General features: G+C 40.4%; 26 non-coding genes across 26 annotated transcripts in view; all 26 read right to left on the bottom strand.

The window, feature by feature from the left end:
• The window catches only part of LOC141339607 (5S ribosomal RNA), a 119-nt gene extending 115 nt beyond the window's left edge, over window positions 1–4 (bottom strand). The window contains exon 1 of the ribosomal RNA XR_012356191.1: window positions 1–4. This exon is cut by the window's left edge and continues 115 nt beyond it. This is a non-coding gene — a ribosomal RNA (5S ribosomal RNA).
• An 84-nt stretch (window positions 5–88) lies between these two features.
• On the bottom strand, window positions 89–207 carry LOC141339797 (5S ribosomal RNA). Its single transcript, XR_012356368.1, has one exon. It is a non-coding gene; the product is annotated as a 5S ribosomal RNA (ribosomal RNA).
• An 803-nt stretch (window positions 208–1,010) lies between these two features.
• Window positions 1,011–1,129, bottom strand: LOC141339606 (5S ribosomal RNA). The gene has a single exon (XR_012356190.1). It is a non-coding gene; the product is annotated as a 5S ribosomal RNA (ribosomal RNA).
• An 84-nt stretch (window positions 1,130–1,213) lies between these two features.
• On the bottom strand, window positions 1,214–1,332 carry LOC141339605 (5S ribosomal RNA). Its single transcript, XR_012356189.1, has one exon. It is a non-coding gene; the product is annotated as a 5S ribosomal RNA (ribosomal RNA).
• An 801-nt stretch (window positions 1,333–2,133) lies between these two features.
• On the bottom strand, window positions 2,134–2,252 carry LOC141339791 (5S ribosomal RNA). Its single transcript, XR_012356362.1, has one exon. It is a non-coding gene; the product is annotated as a 5S ribosomal RNA (ribosomal RNA).
• Window positions 2,253–2,336: 84 nt separating this feature from the next.
• On the bottom strand, window positions 2,337–2,455 carry LOC141339850 (5S ribosomal RNA). The gene has a single exon (XR_012356419.1). It is a non-coding gene; the product is annotated as a 5S ribosomal RNA (ribosomal RNA).
• Window positions 2,456–3,256: 801 nt separating this feature from the next.
• LOC141339604 (5S ribosomal RNA) lies at window positions 3,257–3,375 on the bottom strand. Its single transcript, XR_012356188.1, has one exon. It is a non-coding gene; the product is annotated as a 5S ribosomal RNA (ribosomal RNA).
• An 84-nt stretch (window positions 3,376–3,459) lies between these two features.
• LOC141339968 (5S ribosomal RNA) lies at window positions 3,460–3,578 on the bottom strand. Its single transcript, XR_012356534.1, has one exon. It is a non-coding gene; the product is annotated as a 5S ribosomal RNA (ribosomal RNA).
• Window positions 3,579–4,374: 796 nt separating this feature from the next.
• On the bottom strand, window positions 4,375–4,493 carry LOC141339778 (5S ribosomal RNA). Its single transcript, XR_012356350.1, has one exon. It is a non-coding gene; the product is annotated as a 5S ribosomal RNA (ribosomal RNA).
• An 800-nt stretch (window positions 4,494–5,293) lies between these two features.
• On the bottom strand, window positions 5,294–5,412 carry LOC141339785 (5S ribosomal RNA). Its single transcript, XR_012356357.1, has one exon. It is a non-coding gene; the product is annotated as a 5S ribosomal RNA (ribosomal RNA).
• Window positions 5,413–5,496: 84 nt separating this feature from the next.
• On the bottom strand, window positions 5,497–5,615 carry LOC141339796 (5S ribosomal RNA). Its single transcript, XR_012356367.1, has one exon. It is a non-coding gene; the product is annotated as a 5S ribosomal RNA (ribosomal RNA).
• An 801-nt stretch (window positions 5,616–6,416) lies between these two features.
• On the bottom strand, window positions 6,417–6,535 carry LOC141339603 (5S ribosomal RNA). The gene has a single exon (XR_012356187.1). It is a non-coding gene; the product is annotated as a 5S ribosomal RNA (ribosomal RNA).
• Window positions 6,536–6,619: 84 nt separating this feature from the next.
• LOC141339864 (5S ribosomal RNA) lies at window positions 6,620–6,738 on the bottom strand. Its single transcript, XR_012356433.1, has one exon. It is a non-coding gene; the product is annotated as a 5S ribosomal RNA (ribosomal RNA).
• An 801-nt stretch (window positions 6,739–7,539) lies between these two features.
• Window positions 7,540–7,658, bottom strand: LOC141339602 (5S ribosomal RNA). Its single transcript, XR_012356186.1, has one exon. It is a non-coding gene; the product is annotated as a 5S ribosomal RNA (ribosomal RNA).
• An 84-nt stretch (window positions 7,659–7,742) lies between these two features.
• LOC141339639 (5S ribosomal RNA) lies at window positions 7,743–7,861 on the bottom strand. The gene has a single exon (XR_012356221.1). It is a non-coding gene; the product is annotated as a 5S ribosomal RNA (ribosomal RNA).
• An 803-nt stretch (window positions 7,862–8,664) lies between these two features.
• On the bottom strand, window positions 8,665–8,783 carry LOC141339601 (5S ribosomal RNA). The gene has a single exon (XR_012356185.1). It is a non-coding gene; the product is annotated as a 5S ribosomal RNA (ribosomal RNA).
• An 84-nt stretch (window positions 8,784–8,867) lies between these two features.
• On the bottom strand, window positions 8,868–8,986 carry LOC141339830 (5S ribosomal RNA). The gene has a single exon (XR_012356399.1). It is a non-coding gene; the product is annotated as a 5S ribosomal RNA (ribosomal RNA).
• An 801-nt stretch (window positions 8,987–9,787) lies between these two features.
• Window positions 9,788–9,906, bottom strand: LOC141339600 (5S ribosomal RNA). The gene has a single exon (XR_012356184.1). It is a non-coding gene; the product is annotated as a 5S ribosomal RNA (ribosomal RNA).
• An 800-nt stretch (window positions 9,907–10,706) lies between these two features.
• On the bottom strand, window positions 10,707–10,825 carry LOC141339599 (5S ribosomal RNA). The gene has a single exon (XR_012356183.1). It is a non-coding gene; the product is annotated as a 5S ribosomal RNA (ribosomal RNA).
• An 84-nt stretch (window positions 10,826–10,909) lies between these two features.
• LOC141339638 (5S ribosomal RNA) lies at window positions 10,910–11,028 on the bottom strand. Its single transcript, XR_012356220.1, has one exon. It is a non-coding gene; the product is annotated as a 5S ribosomal RNA (ribosomal RNA).
• An 803-nt stretch (window positions 11,029–11,831) lies between these two features.
• LOC141339597 (5S ribosomal RNA) lies at window positions 11,832–11,950 on the bottom strand. The gene has a single exon (XR_012356181.1). It is a non-coding gene; the product is annotated as a 5S ribosomal RNA (ribosomal RNA).
• Window positions 11,951–12,034: 84 nt separating this feature from the next.
• Window positions 12,035–12,153, bottom strand: LOC141339829 (5S ribosomal RNA). Its single transcript, XR_012356398.1, has one exon. It is a non-coding gene; the product is annotated as a 5S ribosomal RNA (ribosomal RNA).
• An 801-nt stretch (window positions 12,154–12,954) lies between these two features.
• Window positions 12,955–13,073, bottom strand: LOC141339596 (5S ribosomal RNA). Its single transcript, XR_012356180.1, has one exon. It is a non-coding gene; the product is annotated as a 5S ribosomal RNA (ribosomal RNA).
• Window positions 13,074–13,873: 800 nt separating this feature from the next.
• Window positions 13,874–13,992, bottom strand: LOC141339364 (5S ribosomal RNA). Its single transcript, XR_012355964.1, has one exon. It is a non-coding gene; the product is annotated as a 5S ribosomal RNA (ribosomal RNA).
• Window positions 13,993–14,076: 84 nt separating this feature from the next.
• Window positions 14,077–14,195, bottom strand: LOC141339790 (5S ribosomal RNA). Its single transcript, XR_012356361.1, has one exon. It is a non-coding gene; the product is annotated as a 5S ribosomal RNA (ribosomal RNA).
• An 801-nt stretch (window positions 14,196–14,996) lies between these two features.
• The window catches only part of LOC141339363 (5S ribosomal RNA), a 119-nt gene continuing 115 nt past the window's right edge, over window positions 14,997–15,000 (bottom strand). Inside the window, exon 1 of the ribosomal RNA XR_012355963.1 lies at window positions 14,997–15,000. This exon is cut by the window's right edge and continues 115 nt beyond it. This is a non-coding gene — a ribosomal RNA (5S ribosomal RNA).

The raw sequence follows: 15,000 nt of genomic DNA, 5'->3' as shown, positions 1-15,000 counted from the left end.
AAGCGAGGGCTGCTCCAAAAAGTGGGCTATTTAAAGATCAGCCTCCGTAAAAGCCAGCATATTATATAAATAGTGAAGAAAAGGCAAAAGCTTACAGCACCTGGTATTCCCAGGCGGTCTCCCATCCAAGTACTAACCAGGCCCAACGCTGTTTAGCTTCCGAGATCAGACGAGATCGGGCGCTCTCAGCGCGGTAAGGCCATAAGCGAGGGCTGCTCCAAAAAGTGGGCTATTTAAAGATCAGCCTCCGTAAAAGCCAGCATATTATATAAATAGTGAAGAAAAGGCAAAAGCTTACAGCAACTGGTATTCCCAGGCGGTCTCCCATAAAAGTGTAACAATCGGCCTTATCAGCCGAGTTACAAGACTAAAATGGGGTCAGATTTAACTGTGAGAGATGACTAGTGGTTAAAAGAATGAGACATAAAAGAAAATTGGTTTAAATAGATTTGGTGTATTTACAAGGTTCACATAAAAGACTTTAAAACAACACGATAAAACTAGGTAAACTCTGTTAAAAGAATACAGTTCATTTGTCCATACCCTAAAAACAGGTAAACTCTGTTAAAAGAATACAGTTCATTTGTCCATACCCTAAAAACAGTCCAAGAACCCCAGTGTGTTGATAAGTCCAATGTGAGTGTCCACCAGTGTATATACAATCCACAGAAAGTGTAATCCAAAGTTTGCAGGTGGTGAATGGAAAGGTGAGCTCTAAAATTAGCAACTCCTCAATCCAACAGTTTGGTGACTGTCCTTTGTTTGTCATGCTGCTCTCTTATACAGTTGTACTTCCTGCTTCCTGTCATGTGTCTAGTCACATGACAGGCCAACCATCCATTTATTAAAGACACATACACTTAAAATGTTAAGAGTAATAAAATGGCCTAAAAAAAACATGTAAAACACTTAAAACTCTATAATACATGTAAATGATTGTAATAAATAGAGCGGTAAAACACGTCTTTCTAAAAGCCAGCATATTATATAAATAGTGAAGAAAAGGCAAAAGCTTACAGCACCTGGTATTCCCAGGCGGTCTCCCATCCAAGTACTAACCAGGCCCGACGCTGCTTAGCTTCCGAGATCAGACGAGATCGGGCGCTCTCAGCGCGGTATGGCCATAAGCGAGGGCTGCTCCAAAAAGTGGGCTATTTAAAGATCAGCCTCCGTAAAAGCCAGCATATTATATAAATAGTGAAGAAAAGGCAAAAGCTTACAGCACCTGGTATTCCCAGGCGGTCTCCCATCCAAGTACTAACCAGGCCCGACGCTGCTTAGCTTCCGAGATCAGACGAGATCGGGCGCTCTCAGCGCGGTATGGCCATAAGCGAGGGCTGCTCCAAAAAGTGGGCTATTTAAAGATCAGCCTCCGTAAAAGCCAGCATATTATATAAATAGTGAAGAAAAGGCAAAAGCTTACAGCACCTGGTATTCCCAGGCGGTCTCCCATAAAAGTGTAACAATCGGCCTTATCAGCCGAGTTACAAGACTAAAATGGGGTCAGATTTAACTGTGAGAGATGACTAGTGGTTAAAAGAATGAGACATAAAAGAAAATTGGTTTAAATAGATTTGGTGTATTTACAAGGTTCACATAAAAGACTTTAAAACAACACGATAAAACTAGGTAAACTCTGTTAAAAGAATACAGTTCATTTGTCCATACCCTAAAAACAGGTAAACTCTGTTAAAAGAATACAGTTCATTTGTCCATACCCTAAAAACAGTCCAAGAACCCCAGTGTGTTGATAAGTCCAATGTGAGTGTCCACCAGTGTATATACAATCCACAGAAAGTGTAATCCAAAGTTTGCAGGTGGTGAATGGAAAGGTGAGCTCTAAAATTAGCAACTCCTCAATCCAACAGTTTGGTGACTGTCCTTTGTTTGTCATGCTGCTCTCTTATACAGTTGTACTTCCTGCTTCCTGTCATGTGTCTAGTCACATGACAGGCCAACCATCCATTTATTAAAGACACATACACTTAAAATGTTAAGAGTAATAAAATGGCCTAAAAAACATGTAAAACACTTAAAACTCTATAATACATGTAAATGATTGTAATAAATAGAGCGGTAAAACACGTCTTTCTAAAAGCCAGCATATTATATAAATAGTGAAGAAAAGGCAAAAGCTTACAGCACCTGGTATTCCCAGGCGGTCTCCCATCCAAGTACTAACCAGGCCCGACGCTGCTTAGCTTCCAAGATCAGACGAGATCGGGCGCTCTCAGCGCGGTATGGCCATAAGCGAGGGCTGCTCCAAAAAGTGGGCTATTTAAAGATCAGCCTCCGTAAAAGCCAGCATATTATATAAATAGTGAAGAAAAGGCAAAAGCTTACAGCACCTGGTATTCCCAGGCGGTCTCCCATCCAAGTACTAACCAGGCCCGATGCTGCTTAGCTTCCGAGATCAGACGAGATCGGGCGCTCTCAGCGCGGTATGGCCATAAGCGAGGGCTGCTCCAAAAAGTGGGCTATTTAAAGATCAGCCTCCGTAAAAGCCAGCATATTATATAAATAGTGAAGAAAAGGCAAAAGCTTACAGCACCTGGTATTCCCAGGTGGTCTCCCATAAAAGTGTAACAATCGGCCTTATCAGCCGAGTTACAAGACTAAAATGGGGTCAGATTTAACTGTGAGAGATGACTAGTGGTTAAAAGAATGAGACATAAAAGAAAATTGGTTTAAATAGATTTGGTGTATTTACAAGGTTCACATAAAAGACTTTAAAACAACACAATAAAACTAGGTAAACTCTGTTAAAAGAATACAGTTCATTTGTCCATACCCTAAAAACAGGTAAACAGTGTTAAAAGAATACAGTTCATTTGTCCATACCCTAAAAACAGTCCAAGAACCCCAGTGTGTTGATAAGTCCAATGTGAGTGTCCACCAGTGTATATACAATCCACAGAAAGTGTAATCCAAAGTTTGCAGGTGGTGAATGGAAAGATGAGCTCTAAAATTAGCAACTCCTCAATCCAACAGTTTGGTGACTGTCCTTTGTTTGTCATGCTGCTCTCTTATACAGTTGTACTTCCTGCTTCCTGTCATGTGTCTAGTCACATGACAGGCCAACCATCCATTTATTAAAGACACATACACTTAAAATGTTAAGAGTAATAAAATGGCCTAAAAAACATGTAAAACACTTAAAACTCTATAATACATGTAAATGATTGTAATAAATAGAGCGGTAAAACACGTCTTTCTAAAAGCCAGCATATTATATAAATAGTGAAGAAAAGGCAAAAGCTTACAGCACCTGGTATTCCCAGGCGGTCTCCCATCCAAGTACTAACCAGGCCCGACGCTGCTTAGCTTCCGAGATCAGACGAGATCGGGCGCTCTCAGCGCGGTATGGCCATAAGCGAGGGCTGCTCCAAAAAGTGGGCTATTTAAAGATCAGCCTCCGTAAAAGCCAGCATATTATATAAATAGTGAAGAAAAGGCAAAAGCTTACAGCACCTGGTATTCCCAGGCGGTCTCCAATCCAAGTACTAACCAGGCCCGACGCTGCTTAGCTTCCGAGATCAGACGAGATCGGGCGCTCTCAGCGCGGTATGGCCATAAGCGAGGGCTGCTCCAAAAAGTGGGCTATTTAAAGATCAGAATCCGTAAAAGCCAGCATATTATATAAATAGTGAAGAAAAGGCAAAAGCTTACAGCACCTGGTATTCCCAGGCGGTCTCCCATAAAAGTGTAACAATCAGCCTTATCAGCCGAGTTACAAGACTAAAATGGGGTCAGATTTAACTGTGAGAGATAACTAGTGGTTAAAAGAATGAGACATAAAAGAAAATTGGTTTAAATAGATGTGGTGTATTTACAAGGTTCACATAAAAGACTTTAAAACAACACAATAAAACTAGGTAAATTCTGTTAAAAGAATACAGTTCATTTGTCCATACCCTAAAAACAGGTAAACTCTGTTAAAAGAATACAGTTCATTTGTCCATACCCTAAAAACAGTCCAAGAACCCCAGTGTGTTGATAAGTCCAATGTGAGTGTCCACCAGTGTATATACAATCCACAGAAAGTGTAATCCAAAGTTTGCAGGTGGTGAATGGAAAGGTGAGCTCTAAAATTAGCAACTCCTCAATCCAACAGTTTGGTGACTGTCCTTAGTTTGTCATGCTGCTCTCTTATACAGTTGTACTTCCTGCTTCCTGTCATGTGTCTAGTCACATGACAAGCCAACCATCCATTTATTAAAGACACATACACTTGTTAAGAATAATAAAATGGCCTAAAAAACATGTAAAACACTTAAAACTCTATAATACATTTAAATGATTGTAATAAATAGAGCGCTAAAACACGTCTTTCTAAAAGCCAGCATATTATATAAATAGTGAAGAAAAGGCAAAAGCCTACAGCACCTGGTATTCCCAGGCGGTCTCCCAACCAAGTACTAACCAGGCCCGACGCTGCTTAGCTTCCGAGATCAGACGAGATCGGGCGCTCTCAGCGCGGTATGGCCATAAGCGAGGGCTGCTCCAAAAAGTGGGCTATTTAAAGATCAGCCACCGTAAAAGCCAGCATATTATATAAATAGTGAAAAAAAGGCAAAAGCTTACAGCACCTGGTATTCCCAGGCGGTCCCCAATAAAAGTGTAACAATCGGCCTTATCAGCCGAGTTACAAGACTAAAATGGGGTCAGATTTAACTGTGAGAGATGACTAGTGGTTAAAAGAATGAGACATAAAAGAAAATTGGTTTAAATAGATTTGGTGTATTTACAAGGTTCACATAAAAGACTTTAAAACAACACGATAAAACTAGGTAAACTCTGTTAAAAGAATACAGTTCATTTGTCCATACCCTAAAAACAGGTAAACTCTGTTAAAAGAATACAGTTCATTGTCCATACCCTAAAAACAGTCCAAGAACCCCAGTGTGTTTATAAGTCCAATGTGAGTGTCCACCAGTGTATATACAATCCGCAGAAAGTGTAATCGAAAGTTTGCAGGTGGTGAATGGAAAGGTGAGCTCTAAAATTAGCAACTCCTCAATCCAACAGTTTGGTGACTGTCCTTAGTTTGTCATGCTGCTCTCTTAAACAGTTGTACTTCCTGCTTCCTGTCATGTGTCTAGTCACATGACAAGCCAACCATCCATTTATTAAAGACACATACACTTAAAATGTTAAGAGTAATAAAATGGCCTAAAAAACATGTAAAACACTTAAAACTCTATAATACATTTAAATGATTGTAATAAATAGAGCGGTAAAACACGTCTTTCTAAAAGCCAGCATATTATATAAATAGTGAAGAAAAGGCAAAAGCTTACAGCACCTGGTATTCCCAGGCGGTCTCCCATACAAGTACTAACCAGGCCCGACGCTGCTTAGCTTCCGAGATCAGACGAGATCGGGCGCTCTCAGCGAGGTATGGCCATAAGCGAGGGTTGCTCCAAAAAGTGGGCTATTTAAAGATCAGCCTCCGTAAAAGCCAGCATATTATATAAATAGTGAAGAAAATGCAAAAGCTTACAGCACCTGGTATTCCCAAGCGGTCTCCCATCCAAGTACTAACCAGGCCCGACGCTACTTAGCTTCCGAGATCAGACGAGATCGGGCGCTCTCAGCGCGGTATGGCCATAAGCGAGGGCTGCTCCAAAAAGTGGGCTATTTAAAGATCAGCCTCCGTATAAGCCAGCATATTATATAAATAGTGAAGAAAAGGCAAAAGCTTACAGCACCTGGTATTCCCAGGCGGTCTCCAATAAAAGTGTAACAATCGGCCTTATCAGCCGAGTTACAAGACTAAAATGGGGTCAGATTTAACTGTGAGAGATGACTAGTGGTTAAAAGAATGAGACATAAAAGAAAATTGGTTTAAATAGATTTGGTGTATTTACAAGGTTCACATAAAAGACTTTAAAACAACACGATAAAACTAGGTAAACTCTGTTAAAAGAATACAGTTCATTTGTCCATACCCTAAAAACAGGTAAACAGTGTTAAAAGAATACAGTTCATTTGTCCATACCCTAAAAACAGTCCAAGAACCCCAGTGTGTTGATAAGTCCAATGTGAGTGTCCACCAGTGTATATACAATCCACAGAAAGTGTAATCCAAAGTTTGCAGGTGGTGAATGGAAAGATGAGCTCTAAAATTAGCAACTCCTCAATCCAACAGTTTGGTGACTGTCCTTAGTTTGTCATGCTGCTCTCTTATACAGTTGTACTTCCTGCTTCCTGTCATGTGTCTAGCCACATGACAAGCCAACCATCCATTTATTAAAGACACATACACTTAAAATGTTAAGAGTAATAAAATGGCCTAAAAAACATGTAAAACACTTAAAACTCTATAATACATTTAAATGATTGTAATAAATAGAGCGGTAAAACACGTCTTTCTAAAAGCCAGCATATTATATAAATAGTGAAGAAAAGGCAAAAGCTTACAGCACCTGGTATTCCCAGGCGGTCTCCCATCCAAGTACTAACCAGGCCCGACGCTGCTTAGCTTCCGAGATCAGACGAGATCGGGCGCTCTCAGCGCGGTATGGCCATAAGCGAGGGCTGCTCCAAAAAGTGGGCTATTTAAAGATCAGCCTCCGTAAAAGCCAGCATATTATATAAATAGTGAAGAAAAGGCAAAAGCTTACAGCACCTGGTATTCCCAGGCGGTCTCCCATCCAAGTACTAACCAGGGCCGACGCTGCTTAGCTTCCGAGATCAGACGAGATCGGGCGCTCTCAGCGCGGTATGGCCATAAGCGAGGGCTGCTCCAAAAAGTGGGCTATTTAAAGATCAGCCTCCGTAAAAGCCAGCATATTATATAAATAGTGAAGAAAAGGCAAAAGCTTACAGCACCTGGTATTCCCAGGCGGTCTCCCATAAAAGTGTAACAATCGGCCTTATCAGCCGAGTTACAAGACTAAAATGGGGTCAGATTTAACTGTGAGAGATGACTAGTGGTTAAAAGAATGAGACATAAAAGAAAATTGGTTTAAATAGATTTGGTGTATTTACAAGGTTCACATAAAAGACTTTAAAACAACACGATAAAACTAGGTAAACTCTGTTAAAAGAATACAGTTCATTTCTCCATACCCTAAAAACAGGTAAACTCTGTTAAAAGAATACAGTTCATTTGTCCATACCCTAAAAACAGTCCAAGAACCCCAGTGTGTTGATAAGTCCAATGTGAGTGTCCACCAGTGTATATACAATCCACAGAAAGTGTAATCCAAAGTTTGCAGGTGGTGAATGGAAAGGAGAGCTCTAAAATTAGCAACTCCTCAATCCAACAGTTTGGTGACTGTCCTTTGTTTGTCATGCTGCTCTCTTATACAGTTGTACTTCCTGCTTCCTGTCATGTGTCTAGTCACATGACAGGCCAACCATCCATTTATTAAAGACACATACACTTAAAATGTTAAGAGTAATAAAATGGCCTAAAAAACATGTAAAACACTTAAAACTCTATAATACATGTAAATGATTGTAATAAATAGAGCGGTAAAACACGTCTTTCTAAAAGCCAGCATATTATATAAATAGTGAAGAAAAGGCAAAAGCTTACAGCACCTGGTATTCCCAGGCGGTCTCCCATCCAAGTACTAACCAGGCCCGACGCTGCTTAGCTTCCGAGATCAGACGAGATCGGGCGCTCTCAGCGCGGTATGGCCATAAGCGAGGGCTGCTCCAAAAAGTGGGCTATTTAAAGATCAGCCTCCGTAAAAGCCAGCATATTATATAAATAGTGAAGAAAAGGCAAAAGCTTACAGCACCTGGTATTCCCAGGCGGTCTCCCATCCAAGTACTAACCAGGCCCAACGCTGTTTAGCTTCCGAGATCAGACGAGATCGGGCGCTCTCAGCGCGGTATGGCCATAAGCGAGGGCTGCTCCAAAAAGTGGGCTATTTAAAGATCAGCCTCCGTAAAAGCCAGCATATTATATAAATAGTGAAGAAAAGGCAAAAGCTTACAGCAACTGGTATTCCCAGGCGGTCTCCCATAAAAGTGTAACAATCGGCCTTATCAGCCGAGTTACAAGACTAAAATGGGGTCAGATTTAACTGTGAGAGATGACTAGTGGTTAAAAGAATGAGACATAAAAGAAAATTGGTTTAAATAGATTTGGTGTATTTACAAGGTTCACATAAAAGACTTTAAAACAACACGATAAAACTAGGTAAACTCTGTTAAAAGAATACAGTTCATTTGTCCATACCCTAAAAACAGGTAAACTCTGTTAAAAGAATACAGTTCATTTGTCCATACCCTAAAAACAGTCCAAGAACCCCAGTGTGTTGATAAGTCCAATGTGAGTGTCCACCAGTGTATATACAATCCACAGAAAGTGTAATCCAAAGTTTGCAGGTGGTGAATGGAAAGGTGAGCTCTAAAATTAGCAACTCCTCAATCCAACAGTTTGGTGACTGTCCTTTGTTTGTCATGCTGCTCTCTTATACAGTTGTACTTCCTGCTTCCTGTCATGTGTCTAGTCACATGACAGGCCAACCATCCATTTATTAAAGACACATACACTTAAAATGTTAAGAGTAATAAAATGGCCTAAAAAAAACATGTAAAACACTTAAAACTCTATAATACATGTAAATGATTGTAATAAATAGAGCGGTAAAACACGTCTTTCTAAAAGCCAGCATATTATATAAATAGTGAAGAAAAGGCAAAAGCTTACAGCACCTGGTATTCCCAGGCGGTCTCCCATCCAAGTACTAACCAGGCCCGACGCTGCTTAGCTTCCGAGATCAGACGAGATCGGGCGCTCTCAGCGCGGTATGGCCATAAGCGAGGGCTGCTCCAAAAAGTGGGCTATTTAAAGATCAGCCTCCGTAAAAGCCAGCATATTATATAAATAGTGAAGAAAAGGCAATAGCTTACAGCACCTGGTATTCCCAGGCGGTCTCCCATCCAAGTACTAACCAGGCCCGACGCTGCTTAGCTTCCGAGATCAGACGAGGTCGGGCGCTCTCAGCGCGGTATGGCCATAAGCGAGGGCTGCTCCAAAAAGTGGGCTATTTAAAGATCAGCCTCCGTAAAAGCCAGCATATTATATAAATAGTGAAGAAAAGGCAAAAGCTTACAGCACCTGGTATTCCCAGGCGGTCTCCCATAAAAGTGTAACAATCGGCCTTATCAGCCGAGTTACAAGACTAAAATGGGGTCAGATTTAACTGTGAGAGATGACTAGTGGTTAAAAGAATGAGACATAAAAGAAAATTGGTTTAAATAGATTTGGTGTATTTACAAGGTTCACATAAAAGACTTTAAAACAACACGATAAAACTAGGTAAACTCTGTTAAAAGAATACAGTTCATTTGTCCATACCCTAAAAACAGGTAAACTCTGTTAAAAGAATACAGTTCATTTGTCCATACCCTAAAAACAGTCCAAGAACCCCAGTGTGTTGATAAGTCCAATGTGAGTGTCCACCAGTGTATACACAATCCACAGAAAGTGTAATCCAAAGTTTGCAGGTGGTGAATGGAAAGGTGAGCTCTAAAATTAGCAACTCCTCAATCCAACAGTTTGGTGACTGTCCTTTGTTTGTCATGCTGCTCTCTTATACAGTTGTACTTCCTGCTTCCTGTCATGTGTCTAGTCACATGACAGGCCAACCATCCATTTATTAAAGACACATACACTTAAAATGTTAAGAGTAATAAAATGGCCTAAAAAACATGTAAAACACTTAAAACTCTATAATACATGTAAATGATTGTAATAAATAGAGCGGTAAAACACGTCTTTCTAAAAGCCAGCATATTATATAAATAGTGAAGAAAAGGCAAAAGCTTACAGCACCTGGTATTCCCAGGCGGTCTCCCATCCAAGTACTAACCAGGCCCGACGCTGCTTAGCTTCCGAGATCAGACGAGATCGGGCGCTCTCAGCGCGGTATGGCCATAAGCGAGGGAGCTCCAAAAAGTGGGCTATTTAAAGATCAGCCTCCGTAAAAGCCAGCATATTATATAAATAGTGAAGAAAAGGCAAAAGCTTACAGCACCTGGTATTCCCAGGTGGTCTCCCATAAAAGTGTAACAATCGGCCTTATCAGCCGAGTTACAAGACTAAAATGGGGTCAGATTTAACTGTGAGAGATGACTAGTGGTTAAAAGAATGAGACATAAAAGAAAATTGGTTTAAATAGATTTGGTGTATTTACAAGGTTCACATAAAAGACTTTAAAACAACACGATAAAACTAGGTAAACTCTGTTAAAAGAATACAGTTCATTTGTCCATACCCTAAAAACAGGTAAACTCTGTTAAAAGAATACAGTTCATTTGTCCATACCCTAAAAACAGTCCAAGAACCCCAGTGTGTTGATAAGTCCAATGTGAGTGTCCACCAGTGTATATACAATCCACAGAAAGTGTAATCCAAAGTTTGCAGGTGGTGAATGGAAAGGTGAGCTCTAAAATTAGCAACTCCTCAATCCAACAGTTTGGTGACTGTCCTTTGTTTGTCATGCTGCTCTCTTATACAGTTGTACTTCCTGCTTCCTGTCATGTGTCTAGTCACATGACAGGCCAACCATCCATTTATTAAAGACACATACACTTAAAATGTTAAGAGTAATAAAATGGCCTAAAAAACATGTAAAACACTTAAAACTCTATAATACATGTAAATGATTGTAATAAATAGAGCGGTAAAACACGTCTTTCTAAAAGCCAGCATATTATATAAATAGTGAAGAAAAGGCAAAAGCTTACAGCACCTGGTATTCCCAGGCGGTCTCCCATCCAAGTACTAACCAGGCCCGACGCTGCTTAGCTTCCGAGATCAGACGAGATCGGGCGCTCTCAGCGCGGTATGGCCATAAGCGAGGGCTGCTCCAAAAAGTGGGCTATTTAAAGATCAGCCTCCGTAAAAGCCAGCATATTATATAAATAGTGAAGAAAAGGCAAAAGCTTACAGCACCTGGTATTCCCAGGCGGTCTCCCATCCAAGTACTAACCAGGCCCAACGCTGTTTAGCTTCCGAGATCAGACGAGATCGGGCGCTCTCAGCGCGGTATGGCCATAAGCGAGGGCTGCTCCAAAAAGTGGGCTATTTAAAGATCAGCCTCCGTAAAAGCCAGCATATTATATAAATAGTGAAGAAAAGGCAAAAGCTTACAGCAACTGGTATTCCCAGGCGGTCTCCCATAAAAGTGTAACAATCGGCCTTATCAGCCGAGTTACAAGACTAAAATGGGGTCAGATTTAACTGTGAGAGATGACTAGTGGTTAAAAGAATGAGACATAAAAGAAAATTGGTTTAAATAGATTTGGTGTATTTACAAGGTTCACATAAAAGACTTTAAAACAACACGATAAAACTAGGTAAACTCTGTTAAAAGAATACAGTTCATTTGTCCATACCCTAAAAACAGGTAAACTCTGTTAAAAGAATACAGTTCATTTGTCCATACCCTAAAAACAGTCCAAGAACCCCAGTGTGTTGATAAGTCCAATGTGAGTGTCCACCAGTGTATATACAATCCACAGAAAGTGTAATCCAAAGTTTGCAGGTGGTGAATGGAAAGGTGAGCTCTAAAATTAGCAACTCCTCAATCCAACAGTTTGGTGACTGTCCTTTGTTTGTCATGCTGCTCTCTTATACAGTTGTACTTCCTGCTTCCTGTCATGTGTCTAGTCACATGACAGGCCAACCATCCATTTATTAAAGACACATACACTTAAAATGTTAAGAGTAATAAAATGGCCTAAAAAAAACATGTAAAACACTTAAAACTCTATAATACATGTAAATGATTGTAATAAATAGAGCGGTAAAACACGTCTTTCTAAAAGCCAGCATATTATATAAATAGTGAAGAAAAGGCAAAAGCTTACAGCACCTGGTATTCCCAGGCGGTCTCCCATCCAAGTACTAACCAGGCCCGACGCTGCTTAGCTTCCGAGATCAGACGAGATCGGGCGCTCTCAGCGCGGTATGGCCATAAGCGAGGGCTGCTCCAAAAAGTGGGCTATTTAAAGATCAGCCTCCGTAAAAGCCAGCATATTATATAAATAGTGAAGAAAAGGCAATAGCTTACAGCACCTGGTATTCCCAGGCGGTCTCCCATCCAAGTACTAACCAGGCCCGACGCTGCTTAGCTTCCGAGATCAGACGAGGTCGGGCGCTCTCAGCGCGGTATGGCCATAAGCGAGGGCTGCTCCAAAAAGTGGGCTATTTAAAGATCAGCCTCCGTAAAAGCCAGCATATTATATAAATAGTGAAGAAAAGGCAAAAGCTTACAGCACCTGGTATTCCCAGGCGGTCTCCCATAAAAGTGTAACAATCGGCCTTATCAGCCGAGTTACAAGACTAAAATGGGGTCAGATTTAACTGTGAGAGATGACTAGTGGTTAAAAGAATGAGACATAAAAGAAAATTGGTTTAAATAGATTTGGTGTATTTACAAGGTTCACATAAAAGACTTTAAAACAACACGATAAAACTAGGTAAACTCTGTTAAAAGAATACAGTTCATTTGTCCATACCCTAAAAACAGGTAAACTCTGTTAAAAGAATACAGTTCATTTGTCCATACCCTAAAAACAGTCCAAGAACCCCAGTGTGTTGATAAGTCCAATGTGAGTGTCCACCAGTGTATACACAATCCACAGAAAGTGTAATCCAAAGTTTGCAGGTGGTGAATGGAAAGGTGAGCTCTAAAATTAGCAACTCCTCAATCCAACAGTTTGGTGACTGTCCTTTGTTTGTCATGCTGCTCTCTTATACAGTTGTACTTCCTGCTTCCTGTCATGTGTCTAGTCACATGACAGGCCAACCATCCATTTATTAAAGACACATACACTTAAAATGTTAAGAGTAATAAAATGGCCTAAAAAACATGTAAAACACTTAAAACTCTATAATACATGTAAATGATTGTAATAAATAGAGCGGTAAAACACGTCTTTCTAAAAGCCAGCATATTATATAAATAGTGAAGAAAAGGCAAAAGCTTACAGCACCTGGTATTCCCAGGCGGTCTCCCATCCAAGTACTAACCAGGCCCGACGCTGCTTAGCTTCCGAGATCAGACGAGATCGGGCGCTCTCAGCGCGGTATGGCCATAAGCGAGGGAGCTCCAAAAAGTGGGCTATTTAAAGATCAGCCTCCGTAAAAGCCAGCATATTATATAAATAGTGAAGAAAAGGCAAAAGCTTACAGCACCTGGTATTCCCAGGTGGTCTCCCATAAAAGTGTAACAATCGGCCTTATCAGCCGAGTTACAAGACTAAAATGGGGTCAGATTTAACTGTGAGAGATGACTAGTGGTTAAAAGAATGAGACATAAAAGAAAATTGGTTTAAATAGATTTGGTGTATTTACAAGGTTCACATAAAAGACTTTAAAACAACACGATAAAACTAGGTAAACTCTGTTAAAAGAATACAGTTCATTTGTCCATACCCTAAAAACAGGTAAACTCTGTTAAAAGAATACAGTTCATTTGTCCATACCCTAAAAACAGTCCAAGAACCCCAGTGTGTTGATAAGTCCAATGTGAGTGTCCACCAGTGTATATACAATCCACAGAAAGTGTAATCCAAAGTTTGCAGGTGGTGAATGGAAAGGTGAGCTCTAAAATTAGCAACTCCTCAATCCAACAGTTTGGTGACTGTCCTTTGTTTGTCATGCTGCTCTCTTATACAGTTGTACTTCCTGCTTCCTGTCATGTGTCTAGTCACATGACAGGCCAACCATCCATTTATTAAAGACACATACACTTAAAATGTTAAGAGTAATAAAATGGCCTAAAAAACATGTAAAACACTTAAAACTCTATAATACATGTAAATGATTGTAATAAATAGAGCGGTAAAACACGTCTTTCTAAAAGCCAGCATATTATATAAATAGTGAAGAAAAGGCAAAAGCTTACAGCACCTGGTATTCCCAGGCGGTCTCCCATCCAAGTTCTAACCAGGCCCGACGCTGCTTAGCTTCCGAGATCAGACGAGATCGGGCGCTCTCAGCGCGGTATGGCCATAAGCCAGGGCTGCTCCAAAAAGTGGGCTATTTAAAGATCAGCCTCCGTATAAGCCAGCATATTATATAAATAGTGAAGAAAAGGCAAAAGCTTACAGCACCTGGTATTCCCAGGCGGTCTCCCATCCAAGTACTAACCAGGCCCGACGCTGCTTAGCTTCCAAGATCAGACGAGATCGGGCGCTCTCAGCGCGGTATGGCCATAAGCGAGGGCTGCTCCAAAAAGTGGGCTATTTAAAGATCAGCCTCCGTAAAAGCCAGCATATTATATAAATAGTGAAGAAAAGGCAAAAGCTTACAGCACCTGGTATTCCCAGGCGGTCTCCCATAAAAGTGTAACAATCGGCCTTATCAGCCGAGTTACAAGACTAAAATGGGGTCAGATTTAACTGTGAGAGATGACTAGTGGTTAAAAGAATGAGACATAAAAGAAAATTGGTTTAAATAGATTTGGTGTATTTACAAGGTTCACATAAAAGACTTTAAAACAACACGATAAAACTAGGTAAACTCTGTTAAAAGAATACAGTTCATTTGTCCATACCCTAAAAACAGGTAAACTCTGTTAAAAGAATACAGTTCATTTGTCCATACCCTAAAAACAGTCCAAGAACCCCAGTGTGTTGATAAGTCCAATGTGAGTGTCCACCAGTGTATATACAATCCACAGAAAGTGTAATCCAAAGTTTGCAGGTGATGAATGGAAAGGTGAGCTCTAAAATTAGCAACTCCTCAATCCAACAGTTTGGTGACTGTCCTTTGTTTGTCATGCTGCTCTCTTATACAGTTGTACTTCCTGCTTCCTGTCATGTGTCTAGTCACATGACAGGCCAACCATCCATTTATTAAAGACACATACACTTAAAATGTTAAGAGTAATAAAATGGCCTAAAAAACATGTAAAACACTTAAAACTCTATAATACATGTAAATGATTGTAATAAATAGAGCGGTAAAACACGTCTTTCTAAAAGCCAGCATATTATATAAATAGTGAAGAAAAGGCAAAAGCT

The sequence above is a fragment of the Garra rufa genome, chromosome 7 (genome assembly GCF_049309525.1).
Source record: "Garra rufa chromosome 7, GarRuf1.0, whole genome shotgun sequence".
Lineage (NCBI taxonomy): Eukaryota > Metazoa > Chordata > Actinopteri > Cypriniformes > Cyprinidae > Garra > Garra rufa.
This window is presented reverse-complemented; position numbering and strand designations above follow the sequence as displayed.